This window comes from Chiloscyllium plagiosum, unplaced genomic scaffold, assembly GCF_037043375.1.
Source record: "Chiloscyllium plagiosum isolate Xiang-an unplaced genomic scaffold, Cpla_swu_hap1 HiC_scaffold_25, whole genome shotgun sequence".
NCBI classification, from domain to species: domain Eukaryota; kingdom Metazoa; phylum Chordata; class Chondrichthyes; order Orectolobiformes; family Hemiscylliidae; genus Chiloscyllium; species Chiloscyllium plagiosum.
The window spans coordinates 45,739,315-45,749,687 of NW_028270163.1; the positions used below are offsets into that span (position 1 = coordinate 45,739,315).

The 10,373-nt window shown below is 42.2% G+C and overlaps 1 pseudogene; it reads right to left on the bottom strand.

Moving 5' to 3' along the window:
- Window positions 1-2,177: 2,177 nt before the first annotated feature.
- On the bottom strand, window positions 2,178-10,150 carry LOC148145332 (uncharacterized; annotated as a pseudogene).
- Between the last annotated feature and the right edge of the window lie 223 nt (window positions 10,151-10,373).

The following is a 10,373-nucleotide window of genomic DNA, read 5'->3' on the forward strand; positions in this document are numbered from 1 at the left end:
ATGACTCTGAAACTATTAAATTCAGCCTGGTTATCAATTATGTTTTATATCTTAGTTTAAATCATAATTTTTATTTCTTTTGTTATCCAATGAACTCAGGACTTGTTTGCCCTGCCTTCCAAGGGAATATTAATTAACTGTGCACAAACCATCTCTGAAGGTACCCCATTGCCCAGGAATCCATTATTGAGACAAACATTAGGATTTGTTACATCGCGGCTAATTCCTTAAATCATCTGTTGTCTTGCTCTTCTAACTTCTTCAGCAGTACACAGAAGATTTATAGATGGAACTATTTTTGTCTTTGAGTTTTCTAGTATTTTCTTCAGAGTCAGGAAGTATTGCAGCATTTCATTTTTTAATTGAACGGAACAACAGGCTAAATTTTAATCTGAATGCTTTCACAGCTCTGATCATAGTGCAAAGTCTCTGTCCTTTCCATGCAGATCACAGTTCAGCTCTTTCAATTTTGACATTATGAATGTAAGGAACCTGAAGTTGAGCAACTTTGACTGAAAGCTTACTGCATACCTTGATTTCAGAAAAGTGACAAATTCAGACATTCAGTCTAAAATATTTTTCAGATCTTTCCTTGACTTAACCATCTCACATCAGCATGGAGAATTAGTTCACTGTAGACAGCATTGTGTTGAGTAAGGATTTAAACCAATGGTACTGAAGGGGGCTTGCTCGAATCAAGTTTACAATCTCAACACCAACTTTCATTCCATGAGAAAAATCCATAGCCTTATTTGCTAATGCTTGCTAGTTGGTTAGACATTGGTAATTGACAAAAGAGGGGAAATCAGGATAATGTCAGCAAAATGCAACAAAGCCTGCATTTGTGTTAAGTATGGTTGGTGCACCATCATTTGTGATAGAAACCAACACCCCTGGTGCCCACCTTCCACCCTACCAACCTTCGCATAAACTAAATCATCTGCCACCTCCAAACAGACCCCACTACCAGGGATATATTTCCGTCCCCACCCTTTCTGCCTTCCACAAAGACCGTTCCCTCTGTGACTACCTGGTCAGGTCCACGCCCCCCTACAACCCACCCTCCCATCCTGGCACCTTCCCCTGCCACTGCAGGAATTGCAAAACCTGCGCCCACACCTCCTCCCTCACCTCCATCCAAGGCCCTAAAGGAGCCTTCCACATCCATCAAAGTTTTACCTACACATCCACCAATATCATTTATTGTATCCGTTGCTCCCGATGCGGTCTCCTCTACATTGGGGAGACTGGACGCCTCCTGGAGCGCTTTAGGGAACATCTCCGGGACACCTGCACCAATCAACCCCACTACCCTGTGGCCCAACATTTCAACTCTCCCTCCCACTCTGCCGAGGGCATGGAGGTCCTGGGCCTCCTTCACCGCTGCTCCCTCACCACCAGACGCCTGGAGGAAGAACGCCTCATCTTCCGTCTAGGAACACTTCAACCCCAGGGCATCAATGTGGACCTTCAGCAGTTTCCTCATTTCCCCCACCCTCACCTCACCCCAGTTCCAAACTTCCAGCTCAGCACTGTCCCTATGACTTGTCCTACCTGCCTATCTTCTTTTCCACCTATCCACTCCACCCTCCCCCCCGACCTATCACCTTCATCCCTTCCCCCACTCACCTATTGTACTCTATGCTACTTTCTCCCCACTCCCACCCTCCTCTCACTTATCTCTCCACCCTTCAGGCTCTCTGCCTGTATTCCTGATGAAGGGCTTTTGCTCGAAACGTCGATTTTACTGCTCCTCAGATGCTGCCTGAACTGCTGTGCTATTCCAGCACCACTAATCCAGAATCTGGTTTCCAGCATCTGCAGTCATTGTTTTTACCTAGTTGATTTTAACCCTACTGCGAATCCTCTTGCTGTGATAGAAACCAGTCACATGCTCGGAATGTTTTTCTCAGACATGTACCTTTTGAATTTGTTGTAGATATCTTCAATTCTTGGTCTCTTTTTAAAGGGAAAAAGGGTGATAACATGCCCTTTAGTTGTTATGTCCCTAAAAACCATGTGTACAAAAACAATTGCTGTGTCAGTCATGTTGATGGATTCATCAAACTGCAGTGAGAAGCATTTACAATCCTTTAGATCCTGCTGTAATTGTTGAAAGATATCTTCCAACAAAGACTCCACTCATCTTGCTACTGTTCAGCATCAAATGATATTCTTTAGATTTCCATTATTGTTTCTTTTTTCCCCTTTAAGTCTTTGAATGTAAAGTCAACAGTTACAGTCATCACTTGTTTAATTCCTTGGTAATCTGTGAATGATTCTTCGTGCTTTGCTAGAAGATGACAAATGCAAAATAAATCTTCAGTGCAGGCCTTGCCTTTGTGCTGCTGATTTAGGAAAAGAAAATGCCTTTTGAGATTTCACAACTGCCATTAGTTCATCCACTGTCTTTATCTAAAGCATGCAGTTCAAAGGAAAATCTCCTTGAACTGAGCATTGTTGTGTGGCATTGTTCCACATTCCTCTTTTTAATTGTTGACGCACTTTGGTGTAACATATAAGACAAATACTATTTTCTTCCACAGTTGTGAACAGACGTTTATTTCCCATTCTGTGTGGAAGTTGTATATTTTTGGTTTCTTTTTAAATAGTCCAGGTTCATTACTCATCATTATTGCTTCACTTTGTAGTTCGTGACATCACTATGCAGCTTGTCATTGTTGCAGGTAGGCTTCTGGATCATCCAGAATGTCACTGGCTGCTTTCAAGAGAGGAGGCACTGGAGGTCATTCCTGTAGTCAAGATTGATTTTTGGTGGCCCTAATTTGCTTGTGTTGCTCAAATATTGGGTATGAGGCATGGCAGTGTTGCCTGTAGTTTGTCTTTATACTGCACAGACCTATTAGATAAGCAGGTGAAGAAAAAAAACTGAATGTTTACAGAGAATAGGCAGAGGAGTTGTACTAGCTGAACTCCTGTAGTAGAGTTTGCCTTGACATAACGGGCTGAATAATCTGGTAGGTTTCTAGGACTGTAATATACTGGCTTCACATGTCAGTGCCTAGTATACTTTTTATTCATTCATTTGTATTGCACCATAGAACTTAATTTACCCTGCAATGCTAGTCCAACTGGACCAAACTGAAAAACAATGCTACAAGCTGTTAACAGCGTGAACTTTTCCCTGGCCATATAGCTTCTGGAAGAGGAGGTCATGCAGTGCCATGAATGACCAATGTGCGTGAAGGAGAGAACAGAGGTATGCATGAAGAAGGAATATAGGCAGAAAGCGAGATGAACTGCCAGAAATACACGTAGGGAATGTGGGCAGGTGGTGAAACCGATTGTCAGAGGCTTCTGCAATGTATATGCTGGAGACCACAGTTATAGACAATTGTAGTCCCTGTACTGATCCATGTAGCATTTGACTAGTTACAATATACCACTCTGAAAATTGCTCTTTAACTCAATTCCTGGTCTTCTTTAGTAAGCCAAAGGGCTTATGCCCAAAACGTCGATTCTCCTGTTACTTGGATGCTGCCTGACCTGCTGCGCTTTTCCAGCAACACATTTTCAGCTCTGATCTCCAGCATCTGCAGCCCTCACTTTCTCTCAATTCTCTATCCAACCTAATATACTATAGCAACTGCTTTTAAAATGCTAGGATGCAACCCATCATGTTGAGGAGACTTATCAGACTTCAGCCCCTTTAATTTCCCTAGGATATTTTCTCTGGTGAGACATCCTATGCTTATTTAGTCTCTCCCACCCACTTTAGGCCATTTAGTTATTTACTAGTTTTGAAATGCTAGCAATGTCTTCCAGTTTGAAGACTGATGCACAGAACTTATTCAACTCCTCTGACATTTCCTGATTCCCCATTATTATTTCTCAGCCTTGTTCTTTAAGATATGTCTTCCTATTTTGGCTTCTCTTTTTCTTTCTTCAGGACTGCGAGGTGGCTCAGTGGCTAGCATTGCTGCCCACAGTGCAAGGGACCCAGATTTGATTCCACCCTTGGGCAACTGTTTGTGTGGAGTTTGCACATTCTCCCCATGACTGTATGGATTTTCTCTTGGTGACCTGTTTTCCTCCCACTGTCCAAGATGTACAGGTTAGGTGGATTGGCCATGCTAAATTGTCCACAGTATCCAGGGATATGCAGGGAATTAGCCATGGTAAATGCAGGGTTACAGAGATGGGGTAAGTCTGGAAGGGAGGGTTGGTATGGACTCGATGGGCTGAATGCCCTGCTTCCACATGTAGTGATTCTATGATTCTATATTTAAAGAAGCTCTTACTGTCTGCTTTTATGTTACTCACTAGTTTGCCCTCATCATTTATTTTCTTCCTGTATTATCTTTTTGGTCATCCTTTGTAGGCTTTCAAAACTTTCTTTCCTCTTGTTTACCACTAATCTTTGCCACATTGTATGTTTTTCTTTCAAATTTACACTTAACTCAATTTCCTTGTTTAACCATGGTTGATTTATCCCCTTCCTAAAGTCTTACTCAGATGTTTTCTGAAGCATGCCTTATTGCACCTTATCAGATCCAAAATAATTTACTTCCTATTTTGATCCATGACATACTGCTCCAAATACAATCTATGAATTTGTCCTCCTGGCTGTGTTTTCCCATTTGACTTTCCCAATGTATGTGAAGATTATAGTCACCCATAATTTGTGTACTGCCTTTTATACATGCCATTGTTATGTTGTGATTTATTCTCTGTCCTACAAAACAGCAACTGTAGACTACTCCCACCAACTCCTCTTGTTATTTGTTCCCTATGCCCATAAGGATTCCATATCATCCAACATAATTTCTTGCAATTGTACTTAGGGACATATGAACATAGGAGCATGCTATTCAATCCTTCAAACCACCATTTAATAAAATCACGCCTTATGTACATATGGGTCTTTGGCCCATATCCCTTAATATCTTTGCTCAACATAAATTTATCTGAGACTTAAAATGAACAACTAATTCTGCATCCACTGCCATTTGTGGGAGAGAGTTCCAGACATCTATTACCCTTTGTGTGTAGAAACGCTTTCTAACGTATCTTCTGAATGCTCTGGTCCTAATTTTTAGACTATGTCCCTAGTTCTATTTATTCCATTTCATACTAATAAAGCTACTCCACTACATTTTCCTTCCCGTTTGCCTTTTAGAAAAGTCATAGTCATAGATCCCTGAATATTTAATTCCCAACTTTGCATTTGTATGGAAGATAATGAAATTTGTAAGGAGCATCCTACTATGCTAGGGCATTTTGAGTTCAAGAAAGAAATGGTGTTGGGTCTCTTGAAGAGGTGGATAAGTCCCCAGGACCTGATGGCATCTGAACCAGATTAATAGACAGGAAAGAAAGGAGATTGCTGGGGCCTTGACCAAGATCTTTGTATTATCCTTGCTAACCACTGGAGAGGTCCCAGAGACTGGCAAGTAGCTAATGTTGGAGTCGAAAAGTGTAGCATTGCAAAAGCACAGCTACTCAGGCAGCATCCGAGGAGCAGGAGAGCCGATGTTTCCAGCTTAAGCTCTTCTTCATTCCTGATGAAGAGCTAATGCTCAAAACATTGACTGTTTTGCTCTTTGGATACTGCCTGACCAGCTGTGCTTTTCCCAGCTCTGATCTCTGATCTCCATTATCTGCAGTCCTCACTTTCTCCAAGTGGCTAATGTTGTTTCTCTGTTCAAAAAGGGAAATAGGGATAATCCAAGAAACTATAGATCAGTGGGTCTCACATCAGCTATTCGAGAGAATTCTTAGGTATAAGATTTAAGCGTATTTGGAAAAGCATGACCCAATTAGGTACAGTCAGAATGGCTTTGTGCAGGGCAGGTCATGTCTTAATAACTTGATTTAATTTTTTGAGGAGGTGACAAAAGTGATTGATGGGATTAGAGCAGTGGATGTTGTCTACATGGATTTTAGTAAGGCCTTTGACAAGATCCCTCATGATAGGCACATCCAGAACATTACCCATAGAAGGTAGAGGGTAGTGGTGGCAGGGTGTTTTTCTAAATGGAGGTCTGTGACTAGTGGTGTTCTGCAGGGATCCATAATGGGAGCGATTCTCTTTGTGATATATATAAATGACTTGGATGAAAATGTCGCTGGTGAGTTAGTAAGTTTGCAAATAATACAAAGGTCAATGACGTTGTGGATAGTGTAGAAAGTTGTCAAAGGATACGGTGGAATATGAATCAGCTGTAAATATGAGCAGAAAAATGGCAGATGGAGTTTAATCTGGATAGGTGTGAGGTGCTGCACTTTGGGAGATCAAATGTTCAAGAAATGTATAGTTAGTGGCAGGACCCTGAACAGCATTGATGTACATAGGGATCATGGGTTTCAAGTCCATAGCTCCCAAAACGTGGCCACGAAAGTAGATAGGGTGGTAATAAGGTGTATGACATGCTTGCCTTTATTGGTTGGGGAACTGAGTGCGAGTCATGATGGTCCAACGTTTAAGATGAGAGGGGAAAAATTTAAAAGGGACCTAATGGGCAACTTTTTCATCCAGAGGGTGGTGTGTATATGGAATGAGCTCCCAGTGGAAATGGTGGAGGCTGGTACAATTACAACATTTAAAGTGCATCTGGATGGATATATGAATAGGAAGGGTTTATAGGAAATGTTGGCAAATGCAACAATTTGGTTGGGGTGGATGAGTTGGACCAAAGGGTCTGTTTTTGTGCTGTACAGTCTATTAATCTATGTCATGTTGCTTCTTTGTAAGCCTTTGGTTAAACCACAGTTAAAGTATTGTGTTCGATTCTGATTGCCACATTACAGGAATGATATGGAGGCTTTGGAGAGGGTGCTGAAGAGATTTGCCAGAATGCTGAATTGAATTGAATTTATTGTCACGTGTACCTAGGCACAGTGAAAAGGCAGATCACATAGTTAAGTAGCATGGATAAGTAAATAATAGGTAAATAGCGGCAAAAACAAAAACACAGGTACAGGCAAATGTTAAGAATTTGTGAGTCCTATTCTAACAACAGTATTCTAACAACAGTAGGGTAGAGACTGTTATGAAACTGGCTGGTGTGTGTGTTCTCCCCAATGGTAGAGGTTGTAGAAAAGCATTGCCAGAATGGGATGGATCTTTGAGAATGCTGGTGGCCTTTTCTTGACAACGGGCCTGGTAGATAGATTCTATAGATGGGAGGTTGGCCTTTGTGTTTGTTGGGACTGAGTTCGCTGCTCTCTGTAACTGTCTCCGATCTTGAATGGTACACTTGCCATACCAGATACTTGATGGTACACCTGTAAACATTGGCAAGGGTGTTCACCGTTATGCCAAATTTCCTCAGCTGCCTGATGAAGAAGAGACGTTGTTGGGCCTTTGTAAGCATTGCATCCACATGAAGAGTCCAAGAAAGCTTGTTGTGGATGACCACTCCCAGGAGCTTAACATTCCCCATTGGTTCCATCTCTGTGCTGTTAATGTGTAGGGGGGCATGAATAACATCCCATCGAAAGTCAATAATGAGTTCCTTGGTTTTGCCAGCATTGAGAGCAAGGTTATTCTCAGAGCACTATTTTTCCAGGTGTTCCACCTCCCGTCTGTAGTCTGTTTTGTCGCCATCTGAGATTCGACCGACTATGGTGGTGTCATCAGCGAACTTGTAAATGGCATTAATCTGGTATTTGGCAACGCAGTCATGGGTATACAGTGAGTACAGTAGGGGACTGGATACGCTTCCCTGGTGGGCTCAAGTGTTGAATGTTAGTGAGGATGAAATATTGTCCCCAATTTTCTCTGATTGTGGCCTGTTGGTCAGGAAACTGAGGATCCAGTTGTAGAGAGTGGGGCTTAGTCCGAGATTAGATTAGATTTAGATTACTTACAGTGTGGAAACAGGCCCTTCGGCCCAACAAGTCCACACCGACCCGCTGAAGCGTAACCCATCCAAACCCATTCCCCTACATTTACCCCTTCACCTAACACTATGGGCAATTTAGCATGGCCAATTTGCCTAACCTGCACATTTTTTGGATTGTGGGAGGAAACCGGAGCACCCGGAGGAAACCCACACAGACACGGAGAGAATGTGCAAACTCCACACAGACAGTCGCCTGAGGCGGGAATTGAACCCGGGTCTCTGGCGCTGTGAGGCAACAGTGCTAACCACTGTGCCACCGTGCCGCCCACTCAGTTTAGTAATCAGTCTCGAGGGGATAATAGTGTTGAAGGCTGAACTGTAGTCAATGAGTAGGATCTGAATGGAGGTTTGCTCGCTGAGCTAGAAGGTTCTTTCCAGAAGTTTTGTAACATTTTTAGCGGGCCTCTGGGTGAAGCACTGTTGATAATTCCTCCTTTCTATTTATATGTTTGGGTTTCTTTAGGTTGGTGATGTCATTTCCTGTGGTGATGTCATTTCCGGGTCTTTTTCTCAGGGGGTGGTAGATGGAGTCTAACTCGATGTGTTTGTTGATAGAGTTCCAGTTGGAATGCCATGCTTCTAGAAATTCTTGTGTGTGTCTCTGTCTGGCTTGTCCTAGGTTGGAGGTGTTGTCCCAGTTGAAGTGGTGTCCTTCCTCATCTGTATGTAAGGATACTTGTGAGAGTGGGTCATGTTGTTTTGTAGCTAGTTGATGTCCATGTATCCTGGTGGCTAGTTTTCTGCCTGTTTGTCAAATGTAGTGTTTGTTACAATCCTTGCACAGTATTTTGTAAATACCATTAGTTTTGCTTGTTGTCCATATAGGGTCTTTCAAGTTCATTAGCTGCTGTTTTAGTGTGTTGGTGGGTTTGTGGGCTACCATGATGCCAAGAGGTCCGATTAGTCTGGCAGTCATTTCTGAGATGTCTTTGATGTAGGGGAGAGTGGTTAGGGTTTCTGGATGCATTTTGTCTGTTTTGGTTTGTTGCTGAGAAATCTGTTGATTGAGTTCATTGGGTACCCATTCTTTTTGAATATACTATATAGGTGATTTTCGTCTGCTCTGCGTAGTTCCTCTGTGCTGCAATGTGTTGTAGCTCATTGGAATAATGTTCTGATGCAGCTTCGTTTGTGGATGTTGGGGTGATTGCTTCTGGAGTTCAATATTTGGTCCATTTGTGTTGTTTTCCTGTAGACGCTGGTTTGAAGTTCCCCATTGGCTGTTTGCTCTACTGTGACATCCAGGAATGGTAGTTTGTTGTTGTTTTCCTCCTCTTTAGTGAATTTTATGCCAGTATGGATATTATTGATGGTCTTGAAGGTTTCCTCTAATTTGTTTCATTTAGTGATGAGAAAGGTGTCATCCATGTAGTGGACCCAAAGTTTGGGTTGGATGGTTGGCAGAGCTGTTTGTTTAGGTCTCTGCATTACTGCCTCTACTAAGAACCCTAATATCAGAGATCCCATGGGTGTTCTGTTGACTTGTGTGTAAGTTTTATTGTTCAAGGTGAAGTGTGTAGTAAGGCATAGGTCTAGCTTGACGATACTGTCCTTGCTGATGAAGTTAGTGGTGTTTGGTGTATGTGTCTTTGGGTCTTCTAATAGTGTAGTCAGTGTTTCCTTGGACAGGGTAATGGTGATTTATGTAAACAGGGCTGTTGCATCAAAGGAGACCATTGTTTCATCCTCTTCTATCTGAGCGTCTTTGATAGTCTTCAGGAATTCTTGGATTGAGTGGATGGAGTGTCATGAATCTTCTACTAAGTGTTTTAGTCTTTGGTGTAGCTCCTTGGCCAATCTGTAAGTTGGTGTTCCAGGTAGCGAAACTATGTGTCTGAGGGGGGCTTCTGGTTTGTGAATTTTGTGTAATCCATAGAAGCGTGGTGTGTTGGATCCGTCTTGTGTCATTTTTTGGAAGTCAGTCGTATTTATTTCTCCAGATTTCTGAAGTTTTTTGAGTAGGGTGGTGATTCGGTTCTCTAGTTGTGGGGTCGGGTCTATTGCTATTTGTTAGTAAATGTTGGTTTCTGAAAGTAGTGCGTTCGCTTTTTCAATGTAGTCTCTTCGATTGAGAATGACTGTCAAGCGTCCTTTGTCTGCAGGTAGGATGACAATATTTTTATCTTTTTTTAGTCTTTCCAGTGCTTTCCTTTCTTGTGTATGGAGTGTGTTTCCTTTTTTTTTATGCTACAACCTAGCCACAAAATAACATGACCTCTCTCATTAGTATCCTTACATACAGATGAGGAAGGACACCACTTCGACTGGGACAACACATTCATGCTAGGACAAGCTAGACAGACGAGAATTCATAGAAGCATGGTATTCCAACCAGAACAAAATCAACAAACACATGGAGTTAGACCCTATCTACCACCCCCTGAGAAAAAGACACGGAAATAACATCACCACAGGAAATGATGTCACCACGAGAAATGACATCACCAACCCAAAGAAACCCAAACATATAAATAGAAAGGAGGAATTATCAACAGTGCTTCGCCT